Source organism: Silurus meridionalis, chromosome 17, assembly GCF_014805685.1.
Source record: "Silurus meridionalis isolate SWU-2019-XX chromosome 17, ASM1480568v1, whole genome shotgun sequence".
NCBI lineage: Eukaryota > Metazoa > Chordata > Actinopteri > Siluriformes > Siluridae > Silurus > Silurus meridionalis.
Window position 1 is genome coordinate 19,832,474 of NC_060900.1, and position 16,035 is coordinate 19,848,508.

Sequence of the window (16,035 nt, forward strand, 5' to 3'; positions counted from 1 at the left end):
GGTATAAGTGACTCGAAGCTTTTGGCAGATCTGTTACTTCAGTATGGCACACTCACTAACACACTGGGAGAGGTGGAGGATGAGAAGAAGAAAGAAGTGCAGAGGAGAACGAGAGTGGAGGATGAGAAGCAGAACGAGAAAGTGTGAGGGGGCTAAAAGTTTCAGCTGTGTAAGAATTTTGTTGTGTAACAGCAGTAAAGACAAAATATATTAGATTGATTGTGAGGTAAAACTCTAATTATTAGACTTTTCCTTTGAGAATTAGAGGCCCTGGGTAAGCACTGCTCTGTAATATATAAAGCATGAAACACTGACGAACATAGAAAAGATTATACCCATAGCATTTGATGTGCGCAGTTTATACCTTAACAACATGACAGCAAGCATTTCGTAGAATGGGAAGGACGGGCTTCAAGTAAGACAAAGAAATGAACAAAATATAATGTATTGTTCCAAGTATAGTTTATTTTCTGAAAAAAGGTCATATTTCTAGCTCATATTTACAGCACTGTATGGCTACCAACCTACCTTGAACTGGTATATGAGAATAATTGTGGGTATATGTGGCAAGATTTCTGAGAAAATCTGTTCTTTTTCTGGATGTTTTTTAACTAGATGATTAGCATAAGCTCATTCGCTATGATATTTCAGAAAATTCTTTGTGGTGGCAACGTGGTGCTTATTCAGAAATGTGGTATGCGTCTTTTGAGCCTACATTTCTTAGCAGTGCAGTCACATGAATATTTATGTTCTGATCACAAACATTTATAATCCTTCTCCCTATGTACAACAAAGATCACTGTTTCATGTTCAGGTGAGAAAATGATCAAAACTGTTTCATGTCTGTCATTATTGATTATCCGATGTCTAACATGTTTGCTAGCAAAACTTGCTGCAGAGATAAACATTGCAGTTGCACCATACCATGTACATTATGCAGCCAAATGTTTGTAGACATCTGACCATAACATCGTATGTGGTATTATGTGATCAATATCATCGTCTCTTGTAGGAAAATGTTGCATTCGATTTTGGAGTGAGCTTGTGGATTTTTGTGCTCATTCAAACTGTCATTCAGGCATTGTGGTGCAGAAAGTAGAACTCAAAGGTGTTTAATAGGGTTGAGGTCAGGGCTCTAAAGAAGCCTACTCAAGATCTTCCACTCCAAACCATGTAATCTATATCTTTATTGAGGTGGCATTGTGCAAAGGGGTATTGTCATGCTGGGACAGATTTGAATCTCCTAGTTCAACTGAAGGGAAAATGTAATGCTACCACATCCAAAGGCATCCTTTACAATTGTGTGCCTTCAACTTTTGGGTAACAGTTTTGGGAAGACCCGCATATGACTGGAATTGTCAGGTGTCCCAATACTATTGTCTATCTAGTGTAATTAGCTGATGACAGCGAGGCGCTACTGCACTACAAAAACTACTAAAATGAACCTTTTTTTTAATAAAGGTCTTATTCAAAAAGTCAGTGGTTATACAGTGACCTCACATGAAACAAGGACACAGGCTCAGAGATATGCTATTCTCTCTTTTTTAGCTATTTCTTTGCATGCTTTTTCTCACCACATGGCTTTTACCATGGATGCAACAAATTGTGATCAGACAAACGCTCTTTGTTTTCCAGGATTTCAGCTTGTTTTGTTAGACGTCACCAATACAGAATCAGATAGAAGTGTGTGCGCTTGTGTGTGTGTGTGTGTGTGTGTGTGTGTGTGTGTGTGTGTGTGTGTGTGTGTGTGTGTGAAGAAAAGAGGAAAGAATAATGAAAAGAAGGGTGTTGAAGTCTATCAGGACTCTCCATCTGTGAGCTGAGCTCCCTGTGAGCTGAGTCCTGTAAGACCAAACCTGACAGCATAGTGGACAGGTTGGAGATAAACTGACAGAGATACGTTTGAGACAAATACGCTTCTTTTGTAGACAAAGGAAAGCAGAATTTGGAAAACTTTAGTGGCAGCTTGCCTGACAAAAGTTTTTACTCAATGGTTATGGCTTGTACTTTTTGTTCAATACAATAAAGCCCTAGCTGTTTATTATACAATTTTTTGAGCAATTTACACTGTTTTGCCTGTGTGAAACTTAACTATGGTCTCGTCTATATTTGTTTCCTCAAGCAAATACGTCTTACCCAAGCACTTGTCTTTGTGAACAGTCAATAGTGCCCAGCTGGCTAACCGCAAATTAGCATAGTGTCATGTTTAATGTGCTGTTGACCTTTTTTATTCCACTTCAACTCCAAAGCTCCTCGCAGGATTAAGATGATGGTTTCTTTTTATTCAAGCGGAAGGATGAAAAGGTTTTTATCAGTGCACATATCATGCAGCTCACATCGCACGCCCAACCCTCGATGTGCTACACCTGGGAAATGCTTTGATTAACACTGAACCTCGCAGTCTCTGAACTCGTGTTTACAATTGAACTGTGCTTTTGCTGTTCGTGACCAGAGACTCTACACACTGCACTTGTCAATATACTATGCATACAAGTAGCAAGCTTGTTACAGAATACTTCTTACAACACTGGGGAAAAGCTATGACAGAATGAATAAAAAAAAAAATTCCATCCCTGTAAATAACTGAAGGGGGTTTATACTTTAACACTGACTTTGACAAGATGTTATTTCTTCCATTTATAATTAATTTGATATTGAATTCCTGCCTTGTGCCCAGTGCTCCCACAATAGGGTCTGGTTCCAATGTGATCCTGACCAGGATTGTTGAAAATAAATGAAGAATCCAATGGGGGTCCATTGAATAGGTGCAGTGAGGTTTGCAATCCTTAAAAAAATGAAAGAAATAACTGTTTTGCTATTTATAGCTGTATAAAGACCGTAATGCCACTGCAAATTTGTAAAAGACCTTCTGCATGTCAGTCTTGATTAGAAGCCGTACAGCATGACTATAAGCAAGAAAAAGATTTGGTCTAATTGAACAAAAATGGAACACTTTGGCTTAAACTAAACCAGGTACTATTCAACAGCTGAATACTTATGTTCCATTGAATAGAACAATCTGAGAAACTGCCCAAATTCACTTCAACAAAGCTTTTAGAGACTTGCCCAAGAAATCTTGAAGCTGTAATTGCTTCAGAAGTACTTAAAAATGGTCTGAATGAGAGATTTCAGCTTGTGCGTTTTTAATACATTTGCAGTCATTTCAAAGTATTTGCTTTCACTTTGCGATTATGGATTATTCTGTGCGGATGAATGGCGCAAAAAAGTAAATGTAATACATTTGATGTTGAATCAATAATACAATAAAGGATGAAACATTGAAGTGGCACTGAATACTTTCGAGCACATGGTATATTATATTTACTATAAGGACAAAAGTATTGGGACACCTACATTTTCCAGCCATAGCTTCTTGCCTAAACTGTTACCACAAAATTGGAGGTACAGAACACGATTGTACACGATTTCACTGGATGTGGTAGAATTACATTTTTCCTTCACTTGAACTAGGAGACCTAAACCTGTTCCAGATTTACAGTGTCCCTGAGCACAACGTGAGCTTTATGAGCATTTGATATGAGTGGAAGGTCTTGAGTGGCTTCTATAGAGCTCTGACCTCAACTCTGTTGAAACCTTTCATTGGGATGAATTCTAATGCTGAATTCACCCAAGGCCTCCTCATGCTATGTCAGTACCTGACTTTACTAATACCCTTGTATCTGAATGAGCACAAATCTCCTTAAGCACACTCCAAAATTTTGTTCTTTTGGATCATTTTTCTAGAAGAGTGGAGTTTATTATAACAGCACATAGGGACTAAATATGGAATGTGGTATTCAAATTGTGCATATGAGTTTAACGCTCAGGTGTTCATAGACCTTTGTCTGTATAGTGTGCATATAAGATGTTGTTTTCCTGTTTGTTTTTTTGTAATTTAGGAAGAACACATCCAATGACAGAAACAAGAAAAATCTTCCCAACTTCTGCCAGTATAATATCTGTGTCCACACGAGTGTTCAGAAACAGTCTGTTATAAACACACACAGACTCTACACTCTCAGTAAACAGTGTTTCATCTCAGTAGGGAAGAGATGCTGTTTACTGAGTCAGCCATAGATGATCCTACACACATACACACACACACACACACACATATACACACACACACACACACACACACACACACACAGACACACAGACCCAAACTTTTTTTTACAAGGCTTCTTTTGGTAGCCACTCACCTCACGTTGTACCTTTTCTCACCCTCTTTTCCTTTTCTTCTCTTTTTGCACTAATGTAATGGTGATGAGAGACTTAATGTAAAAATACACTGAACACAATTAAAAAATAATTTAATGAGTGGCATGAAATAGGCTTCCCTGATCGTCGCCACTCTTCTTTTCCGTCCATGAAAAACAGACAGAATGCAAATGAGTGGGATCCTGCTAGCTCACCACACTTACATATATATCTTTTCCTTTTATATGTTCATTCCAAAAACCTGAAAAAGATTTTAAATGATTAGGAGCTATGAGCTTAGGAATGAAAAGCAATCCTTGAAGTGAACAATTGTTTCCTAAAGTTTCATACAGGCACTTGCGAGAACACCTGCATTAACCAAAAACCTGCTTCAATCCTTTTTACATGTGGCCTGTTATTGATTGCAGATTAAGTGCACTGAGTCAACACAAAGAGCTTCTTTAAATAACCCTTTATAGAGGGATGTGAGTGATATTAATAGCAGGTTAAGTGATCATGCGTGGTAAATTAAGCGCAGTTCATTTTTGGAGTTGACTTCACAGAGAGAAATCTGTGCTTTCTTTCTGTTTGTGGGCATGCAAGTGTCATGCAATACAGGCGGATGCAAGTGCAGTACAAGAGCATTTTATTAATAAAACAGGAAGACGAATCCAAATCTGCAGGCAGAATCATAACAGGCGATGAACAGACAACATGAATGAGTCAAAATCAAAGATGTGAACAAGGAAAAAGAAAAGGAAATCAGCCCTAGAACAAAAAGGCTCGGTACATGCAGAGATTAGAGCAACTGAACGCAATAATGTGCGATTAACAAACAAAAACACAGGGTTATAAATACACAAACTAATTACAGGGGTAAACAGAAACAGCTGTGGGCAGTGAGGATATATGAGGGAAACAGTCAACAGCAGGACAAGGGTGGAGACATAGCACAAACTAAAACCAAAACACACATGGCTTTGTACACAGAACTAAACAAAGAAATGCGAGAAGGATAATCTCTGACAGTCAACAAAATTTCATGCCACTTCATTCTGTAATAGAAAAGTGAATATCCTCATAAGCTCTGAATTCACTTCAGTCTATTGCTTGACAGTGAATATTTTCTTTCTCAGTGCCACTGGGTTTCTGCTCTTAAGTGTCTGTGAGCCTGTGAAGCAAGATAGTACACAATTATAACAGGTGTTAGTGTTGTACTGCAGGTCACGTTCATGATTCTCACCTCCGTGTAAACAGAAGCAGCATGCACAAGCCTGGAAACTGTGCACAGAGTTAGTGTCGAGATAAGAGCACAGAAGTGCACAGAAACAAAGAAAGTCATAATAAAGAAAAAAAAAATTCCCTGTCAAAAAATATTATTTTTTTACTACTATTTCCAGACTAGAGAGGGATGGGATTGTATATGACATTTTATATGTACTTACATATGTATTACATATGTATATATGTATATAGGTATTAAATATGTAATGTAATCTTGTTTAAATCAAGCAGCAGTTTAAGTTGATGTCTCAATAGTTAAGTTTTATGTTCTCACATTTCTAAATTTGATTGTCAGTTTCAAGAGCAAATGAATGGCTGTATTTCCACACTAAGCACCTGCTCTACAGTATATAACACTATGTACTAGCTGGCAAAGAGTTCAAAGTTTTACTTTGTTTAATGCTTTAATATCCCTATTTAAGTAGATTTCTCTGAAAGCATCTGCTTTTCTCCAGGAATACTTTAGTTTTTGCCAGATTTGCATAAAATGCATATTTCATAGACCCGAATTGTTTTTATTTATTTATTCTTTTTTTTTTTGTTTTTTTTGTTTTTTTTTTGCAGCCTGTATAATCAGCAGTTTGGGGTTTTAAAACCAGTTCTAGAAACTAGAAAGTTTAAAGCAACGGAAAATTACATTAAATACATAACAGAAAAAGAGATGTGGGAAAAATGTAAGAACATTTATTTTATATGACATGTATATAATTTAAATATACAAAATTCATATTCAGATTATTTTACCTTCTATTAAAAAAAAAACAAATAGTTACTTCTCTTTGTATCTCTGCACTCTATTTACTCCTGGGCAAAAAAAGCCCAAGATAGCAAAAAGCTTTTCATGTTCTGAACAACAGATCATTGGTGAAGTAAGAATCAAAGAACCAAATAGATCAAATAACTTTGTATGGGAAGAATTTTGCTTATTATTTCCGTAAATGTTTAAGTAAACCTGCACACAGCTTTTAAAAGAAGGGAGAGTCAACGCTATTCCATTGAATAAGTTTTGAATGAGTTTTTAAACGGGTGAGGAGTTTAAAACATTTTGTGAATCCAGTGTTGAATTGAATCCCGTGTTTAGTTTCACATCAAATATTTTTGCTATTACTATGACTGTGTATGAGAAGACAGAATAAGTGAATTTGTTTGTTTCTAGCGTTTCCCCAAACACCTGCAGCAAAAGTAATTGAGCAAATGGTGGCACAGGAGCTCTCCGTAGTGCATTTGTTCCATTCTTGCTTATTCTCTAAACAATGATTTGTAGTTTAGATTTGTCCTTGTCTTTGTACATGAGTGAATGCCAGAATTTTGATATGCACTATTCTGAAAGTGCTGCAGATACAATGAATCCTATTGGACTGGGTTGGACAGTAAACAAGCTACATCAACATCATGTTCCGCTGCTTCCTGGGCTCCATTTCCCAAACTCTCGACATGATAATGATTATCACCGCACCTGCTCCTCCAAATAATGATGATCTTTGTGCTATTATGCTTTTTGGATACACACAACTGCTTTATTATGATCAGCTCAAGTACCCCCCTGCTTGCTCTCTCCTCTCTCTCTTTCTCTCATTGTAATGAATGTTAATGGTCCTGATCTGCCAAGAAAGCTTTGCTGAACTAAATCTCAGGTACTTACAGCACATTGTAGTAACATCGCTGTGTAGGTATGCCTTCCTCTGACAACAGAATACCGCAGAGAACGATTTGAAACTAGAAATTAAATACAGCCGCTCTATAGTAAACAAACACAATCACATATTCTCACTGAATGAGAGATTCTCAGACAAATTCAAACGAAGCAATGCTTTGAAAGTTTCTTAAAGTATGTTATATCCACAGCCATAAGGTCTTGCCTTGACTTGGAGCATTCTGGCAGAATCGTCCATTTATTCTAATAGTACACACAAAACACAGACCATAATGGACCGCTCTGGGGTCTCATCTGTGGAAACATGTGGCTGAAAACATGCATACGCCACTTTCCATGGAAAATCTGTACCGCCAATTCTTCTTTTTACCTTCTGTGTTTCCACAATGTGCCTGGCTTAGAGTTTACTTACAGGTGCGCAGTTTCAAAATGATATACGCACGTTTTCAGCCTCGTTTTGTGCCACATTAAGAAATGAGACCCCTGAATTAAACAAAGTAGATACTGCAGAATGGAAAATGGAAGAACGGAGGGAAAACTCATGCCAAAGGACAAACAGAAAGTTTGGGATTATTTCAAACTAAAACTTTAAGAAAACACAATACAGTGTGTTCACTTTTTTAAATTTAATTTGAAATAAATTTGTATATTTTTATTTATTATTTCTTTATTTATATATTTGTATTTGCATTTTGATGTAATATGGTAATTAAATGCACAAAATGGTTTAGTTTTTACAGATTGAAATTTCAGCAATAACAATTTTAATTTTTGTAAAAAGGAAGCAAATTACTTGTTAAGTTTGAGGGACTTGCCTCATTTTCTCTGGTATATATAGTATTCCTCTTTAATGAAGGAAAAGTATTTCTTATCAGAATATTTGATGGACTAATCATTAGAATACACAATTACTAAAGTAATCGGTAGCGGCAGTCATACGTTGCTGCACAAAGCAATGTCCTGAATTCATGCACTTTCATGCATGAACGTTACATCGGCAGAGACGCACTCTCTGAATGAATTGCAAAGTTTAGTTAGCGAAAGAACAGAACAGAACAGTACAGAGGTTATTTTTATCTTGACAGCACCAACATAACAGCATATAATTAGTCATTTCAGAATTTAGCATGTAATAATAGGTTTGGTCTTTTTTTAAAGCCTCACAGATTTCAGTTGCATTTAACATGGGTAATAAAGGTTCTGCATAATTGTAAGTGCTGAAAATATTGAAAACAAAGTCACTTCAATGGCACAGTAGGACAATGTTAAGGAGGTCGATTACTTCCACAGTGTCTCACAGCTGTATCATTCGAAATAAGGTAATAAAAGTGGACTTATCAGAAGTGAATCCAGATGGGAATGGAGAGACTCAAGCAGGCAGTGCAGAAATAAATCAGCTCAGGGTGGATAGAAATTGGTGTTCGTGAAGCAAATGTCCAGCCATTCCTACTGAAATCAAACATCTACACTGACACATTTGGTCTTTCCTAAAATGACTTGTTCAAAACCACAATATGGTCGGAGACGAAACTGTGACTGCCGTGCATTACAGATGACAAATATCAGCTCCGCAGAGTTTTTTTCTCTTCCATCTGCCTGAAAATTAATTGGAAGGCAAAAAAAATCAAGAGCAAAGAAGCCTCATGGCCAGATGTCAATTGATTAAGTGAACAGGACTGGAGGTAGATAATTGTGGTTTCCAGCACTCAATATGCTGTGTGTCAGATTCATTTCTTGTCAATAGTGTAATAAGGCATGACCCTCAAGCATAGATTATTGTGCATTTTTCATGGAAGCACTTCCAACATCTTGCCTAACACTAGTGATCTCAACTTTCATACAAATCAACAAAACCCCATCTATCTAGGAAAGATACAGTATAATATATAGACTCCTGGCAAACGAAATGAGGCAAGCTTAAAATAGCAAACTATGAAGCTGTTTCTGGTCTCAACAACAAATCACTGGTCAGAAAATGAGCATGAGCATAACAAGTGCACTCCTGAGAGCTCCTGTGCCATTATTTGCTTGTTTTATTTTGCTGCACTGAAGTGTCTGGGAGGAAAAGCTAAAAACAGGGAAACTTACTGATTAAATTGTTTCAAAGATGAAAAGGTTTCATGTAAAATTCAACACATCTATGCTCTATATAATGAACTTTTATGGATTATACTGACCTTTACCTACTTCATGAGATATGATTAGAGTTATTAATGAACCCTCGACTCATCTCTGCTAACACAATCAGCCTGCAAGTCTGATGGAAAAGCAGTACAGTCGTTCCTGGATTTATCACGGTTCGAATCTCGCGGTCCCTCTTTATCGTGATATTCATTTTGGTACATAACTATTTTGTTTTGCAAATAGTCACGATTTCAGTTCATCATAAGAAATGAGTTGATTACAAGAAACCACAGGTTTCCAAATATTTATTGGTTGTAGTGTCCTCTGACGTCAAAAAAAGGGCAGAGTTGAAGACATAAGTCACCAGATTTAGCCAATGAAAGTAAAGAATGCAGTGATGTGTATCTTTAACTCAGCTCCTTTTTTTGATATTATAGGACACTTCAACCAATTAACAAGCAGAGAAACTATGGAGTACTTTACTAATGTAGTACAGTACTCACTATAAATGTGATATTTCTACGAATTTACACAAAATTCATCTGGCTATATTCTTGCAAATATTTTCTGTGTGTGTTTAAAGAGTGGGTGAGGATGATTTATGTGGATAATTTGTTTTTCGCGACTGTAGAATGTGAATAGTTTTTAAATAATACATTGTTTCTTTTTTTGGAATTTCATAATTTTTTCTCAGCATTCAAAAGTTCAGTTGAAAAAAATCAAACAGGAAAAAAAATTATAACAGATCATTTTTGTTTAAGTAGCAGTAGTAGTAGTAGTAGTAGTGGTGGTTGTAGTGTTTTTTTTATTAAAATATGCCCATTTAGAACATCTCTTTCTGTATACAGTATTTGTGATAAAGTTTGGACCTATGTTTGTGCAGGACCAATGATACAATTCAATTTTATTTTGTAAAATGTCACAAAGTACAGAAATAAATAGATTAAGATCAATACATACATTTTATTGTTTCTAATAATTATACGTTTGTCTTTTTATTTTAAGAGATGTTTGTGAAATAACTGCCTGAGAGGAACCAGTCTCAAAAGGGAACCCATCCTCATCTGAGTAACACCAAATATCCATTTATTATAGCACCATTATTGTTGAAGTTATCAACTCTTCACTGGTCGACACTTGAGTCCAAAAGTTATTATTATTCTAGCAGTCCAAGTTAATGTTCTTGGTTTCTAACTGCTACAATTCCCATTCATCTCAAGTGTTTTTTTCTGTTGTCCATGCAGAACCATCTTCAGCAGCAGCGAGTGGTTTTCAATTGATATTCCATGTTTTGATGTATGCTACGAATGTGTTCTGCGAGTCTGGGTTTGTTTACTGTCTGAAGTTGTGTTGAGCGGGAGGAGCTGACCGTGGTGCTGAACTCTTCCATGTGCCTGTTCTTCTCTTCTCTGCTCTCATCCATTACCCATCATCTGCCTGCCTACTGATTAATTCACAGAACACTCCCAAAACATCACCAGATTCTATTTATCTTCTTTCACTCTCACTGCACTACCGATTCATTCAGTCCACATCCTGCAGTTCTCAGTAGTGCTCTCTGTCGTTCACACATCATCATTCATCCGCTCTTCTCTTCTCTCTCTGCTTTGGTGGTAAATGCAACTAAATTAAGTGTTGAACACACTGTGAACACATCAGCGTTTAGTGCAATAGTCAAGAATACTTTTTTTCTCCTTGCTCTGGCTTTCGCTCTTGTTTGCAATCCAAAACCCTGTTTGTAATTAATTATGTTTTAACTCACTTCCTCTACTTTTGTAATGCACATTATGAATCCTTACAATTTACAATGTTGGGTCAGATTTTAATACATAAACATAGAAAAAAAAGTTTAGAGATTGATTGATTGAGATTGATGACTTGGGAAGGCATAATGTGACCTACTGATCAGTGGCCAATTAAATGTCATTGCACTGATAAAAAGGCTGCTGATGGCAAAATTATGGCTGTGTCAGTAATAATTATTTAAATTTCAGCCTGACTACAGCTGTGATATAAGTCTGAAAGCCACCATCATGAGGACGTCATATGATGATGCAAAAGACTCATTGACTCAGAAAAAGTTTCTGTTATTATGACCCACTTTTTCTGCAAAAACTAATTTGCTGATTAAACATGTAAGACGAATGAAATCAGGCATTTTCATCATCTGACATAGAGAAGACATTATCACACTGTCTGGTATAAAATTTGGGCAAGATTTTATTCTCAAACACTGACAGAAACTATTCTTCAAAGACTACTTATCGTTTCATTGATATAATATATCGTGCAAATGTTTGTGGACTGACTGTAAGATTCGTATGTGCTTTTTGAACTGCTTAGTCCACATTTAGTCTCCATTTGCTTTTAAAATAGCCTCCATTCTTATTATTAAGATAATAACTTCTTATTAAATTATACTAGAATGCTTTTGTGGAGTTTTGTGGTCATTTAGCTTCATAAGTGTTAGTAAAGTCAGGTACTGCTGTAGGGTCAGGAGGCCTTGGGTGCAGTAAGTGTTCCAATATATCCCAAAGGTGTTCAGTAGGGTTGAGGTCAGAGCTAGGGTTAGATTGAAGGTTTTCTTTAAACCATATCTTCATGTAGCTTATTTTGTGTAGAGGGGCATTATGCTGGAACAGGTCTCATTAGTTTTCCTAGCGAAGGAAAATATTTAATGGCACCACATTCATGCCAACAGTTTAAGGAAGAACCACATATGGGTGGTGTCTCGATACTTTTGTCCATTTAGTCTAGAATAGACAATCTGTTTTTTGAAAGGTTCTCTTTTACTAAACACGTTTCAAGGCAACAGTTGGTGAGAGTCAGGTGAGCTTTCAAGCAGTCATGCAAGCATGAAACCATTTCTTCCATCCTTTCTTTCTTTCTTTCTTTCTTTCTTTCTTTCTTTCTTTCTTTCTTTCTTTCTTTCTTTCTTTCTTTCTTTCTAATGTTAGCATTCAGCATTGTGTGTGTGTGTGTGTGTGTGTGTGTGTGTGTGTGTGTGTGTGTGTGTGCATGATGGATAGTGACTGAGTCAGTTTGTTATCGGTTTGTTCCTGGTTTGGACATGAGTCACCCAGGCCTTTGTTTGGCTGGTCTGAAAGACACTACAGGAACAACAGCATTTCAGACAAACTGCTACACAAGAGGAAACTCAAAACAAGAACACAAAATGAATAGAATGTGTGTGTGATACACACAGAGAATGACCTCTTCCTGGCTTTCAAGCCCTAACTGTAAAAGGAGAGAGAATTGCCTTGTCTATCATCATTGGCTCTGAGCTATAGTCTACTGACACACACACACACACACACACACACACACACACACATATATAGGTGAGAGAAAGTATTTCATTATAATGCTACTTCCTTTAGACCACATATAACTTATTTTTTTTATTCCATGTGCGGAAACTCAGGTCACTGTTTACTCCACATATGATATAGATATCTTTGGATTTGATGTGAGGAATAAATGAAAACAAGCTGCTAAAACCAAATGCACATGATAATAATGTGTATGCCTCATCTTTCTAACAGACTAAAGTCAATTATTCCACTTTTACAACAGTTATTACACCTCAAGATATTGTTTTGGTGGTTTAGTGCAAGACATTTGTCACATCTTCTGTCCTTAAAATGAACTTAAGTGTAGAACTAATTCCTTATGCATCCTCAGAAATATCTCAGCCTCTTTTGATTTCCATTCAAATCTGTCATGTATGGAAAGAAACTGTGTGTGTGTGTGTTTGTCATCTCCCAACATGAAGCCAAGTACTTGAGTCGAAAGTGCAGAGCAATGAAATATCATCAATGGTAAAAAGGACCTGTCTGAGAAGCAGTTATTGAGTTTATATAAAGCTCATTGTCATGTGACATACTAATGATCAGCATAGAATACATTACTTTATATAGCCAAAAGCATGTGAGCACCTTGATCATCACACTTATCGAACATGCAATTTCAGGTTTATTTTTCCTCTTTGCTGTTGAAATAACCTCCACCTTTCTAGGAAGGTTTTTCCACTAGGTTTCGGAGCACGGCTGTGGGCAATTGTGTCTATTCAGCCAAAAGAGCATTGCTGAGGTCAGGCACTCATGTTTGGCCGAGGAGTTCTGGATTGCAGTCTGAATTCAGGGTTGCAAGTCAGGGCTCTGTGCAGGTCACTTAACATCTTTTTTGCTTTGTGTAGAAAGGCATTGTCATTCTGGAACAGGTTCACACTTCTCAGTTCCTGAGACAGCACGCTGTAATGGAACTCATTCTAGTGTCGAGCTGGTTTTGTGAAAAGAAACCACTTAGAGAAGTGATGAGCTCAGTCTTCCTCTTTCTTCCTCTTCTTATATGTATTTCACCCATTCTCTCTCCCTCCCTCTCTCTCGACCTCTTTCTTTTTCTGTTTTTTTTTTTTCACTGGGTCCTCTCTGCATGTCAAAGCAAAGGTTAATCATAATACCTGTGGAGAAAGTATAAAAGAGAACTAAAAAGAGAAAGGTAGGGAGTGTAAAGATTGAGAGAAAAAGAAGGACACAATGTGTCTGACACACTTTCATGACAGAAAGCTCATTTTCTATGTGATCTCAATTACAGGAACTTAAAGAACATTGTTCAGACGTGCGCTGCTGCTTGGAATGCAGGTTCTTTCTAAGGTCATCAGAGAATTAAAAAAAAACGTTTTACATTTTACATTAATACTAATTAATAAATAATTACAATTATAATATATGTCAAATATTATCAGTTTGTTTTTTTTAAACCTTGATGCCAAATCTTCATTTCGTACAAGTGTCCGTCTAAGGAAATGAGTCATGTCTGTTCATATTTTTTCTGTGTCTGTGTGACAGCTTTTCTTTTTTATGTGCTAATGATCTGGCATTGGAGTGGAGACACATTACACTTCTTTTCATGTCTTTCTCACGCAAAACAATTTTTAGTTCTAAATGAATCATTCAGCCCAGAAAGTCTCTGTTCTAATCACTCTCCAGCACTGATGTGTGTGTGTGTGTGTGTGTGTGTGTGTGTGTGTGTGTGTGTGTGTGTGTGTGTGTGTTTCATCACTTTTAATATGCCTTTCCCTCTACTAAATGGATGTAATAATGGAACAGGATAATTTTACTTAATAAACCTTTTTGTTTAGTCACTGAATAGATCCCAGTTTCATATCAATATGCATGATGTAACTAGACTCGAAAAAGTAAATGTATGAGATAATACACTTTTAGGAGTTCCCACGTTAGGAGTTTTGGAATCGATCAGTTCTGCGTAGGAGTTCTGTAAGCACTGGAAGAAATGAAGATGCAGACCAGACAGGTGGTACAAGTCTTTGTCTCTTGTTTGTTTGCAAAAATACAAAGGTCTTTATACTCTACAAAAGGATGTCGGCAGCCTCTGATTGGTGTGAGCATTATAGCATAAACTACATGAGCAAGTAATGATACAACTTGAAAACTTTGTGTGTGAGCAAACGTGTATATATAACTGGGTGAAAGTGTGATATCAGTTGACAGTTGGTTCTCAAATTAGAGTGCAGAGATTGTAATCTATTAACGTTGTACATCTCCACTCAATACTGACTGAAAGTGAATAATAAGTGGGCATATTCTGTCTGTTTTTATTGTCATACACCTTAAAGGAAATGTTTTGTATTGTAAAAGACTTTGATACCTGAGAGTGAGTGTGTTCTGTTTCTGCTGCTGTTTTCAATCATTTTATATGCAATATTTCGCACCAAAGAGCAAGAGCAGTTAAATAACCACCATAAATATGCTATTATTTATGAAAGAACAACACATCTGATATGTTAACAACTCTAATAGATCTTTCTCAAGATTTTTGCACAGTTTCCTATATAAGAAATTTCATTTACACACACACAGTGCATACTACACACCAAAATGTGTGCTAAAAAGTTGAAAACAGATATACACACACAATTACATACACAGTGCATATTATTGTGTTTGTATTTTTCAGGTCTAAACCCTTTTTCATTCTGCATATTTATGTTGTAGTTACTAAATAATCCAATTCACCACCACTTAAATAGGAACACCTGTTCCCATTTATTTATTTATGTAATCTAATCACGTGGCAGCAGTGCTGTGCATACAATCATGAAAGTACAGGTCAAGAGCTTCAGTTAAGGTTTAGATCATGCACCAGAATGAAGTTAAGATTTATGTTGGTCCACAAAACGGTTGGACTATTTTAAAACCAGCTGGATTACACAAAGATTTCCATCCATAACAGTTTCTAGAGTTAGCATAGTGTGGGTGAAAAAAAGCAGTTCTGTGAGATGAAAGACCTTGTTGATGAGAGAGGTCAGAGAAGCTGAGAGGAAACAATCATTCTATACAAACGAGGTGAGCAGAGAAGCATCTCATGCACAATATGTGAAGGCAGATGGGCTACAACAGCAGAAGGCCACACTGGTTTCCATTTCGTTCAGCTGGGAATCTGAAGTATTGGACACAGATATCCAAACTGGACAGATAATGGTAGCAAAGAAAATACCAGGCATCCGTTTTTTTTCTCATTTTGATGCATGGCTTTGCTGCCACATGATTGCTGTATTGGCAATTGTATGAAAGTTCAAGCACAAGTGTTCATATAAAAGTGGATGGGGACTGTATGTTTTAAAATATGCGGATTATTTTGTCGTTCCAGATGGAAAACACGGGGCATTTGCTCACTGGGAGGTTGTTTGGATTCTTTGTTATGAGAGCATTAATGGACATCCACAGAACTTAATCCAAACACACTTTCAC

General features: G+C 36.7%; 1 protein-coding gene across 3 annotated transcripts in view; it reads left to right on the forward strand.

Moving 5' to 3' along the window:
• The window catches only part of kcnd3 (potassium voltage-gated channel, Shal-related subfamily, member 3), a 140,526-nt gene that overhangs the window by 97,937 nt on the left and 26,554 nt on the right, over positions 1–16,035 (forward strand). The window lies entirely within an intron of this gene.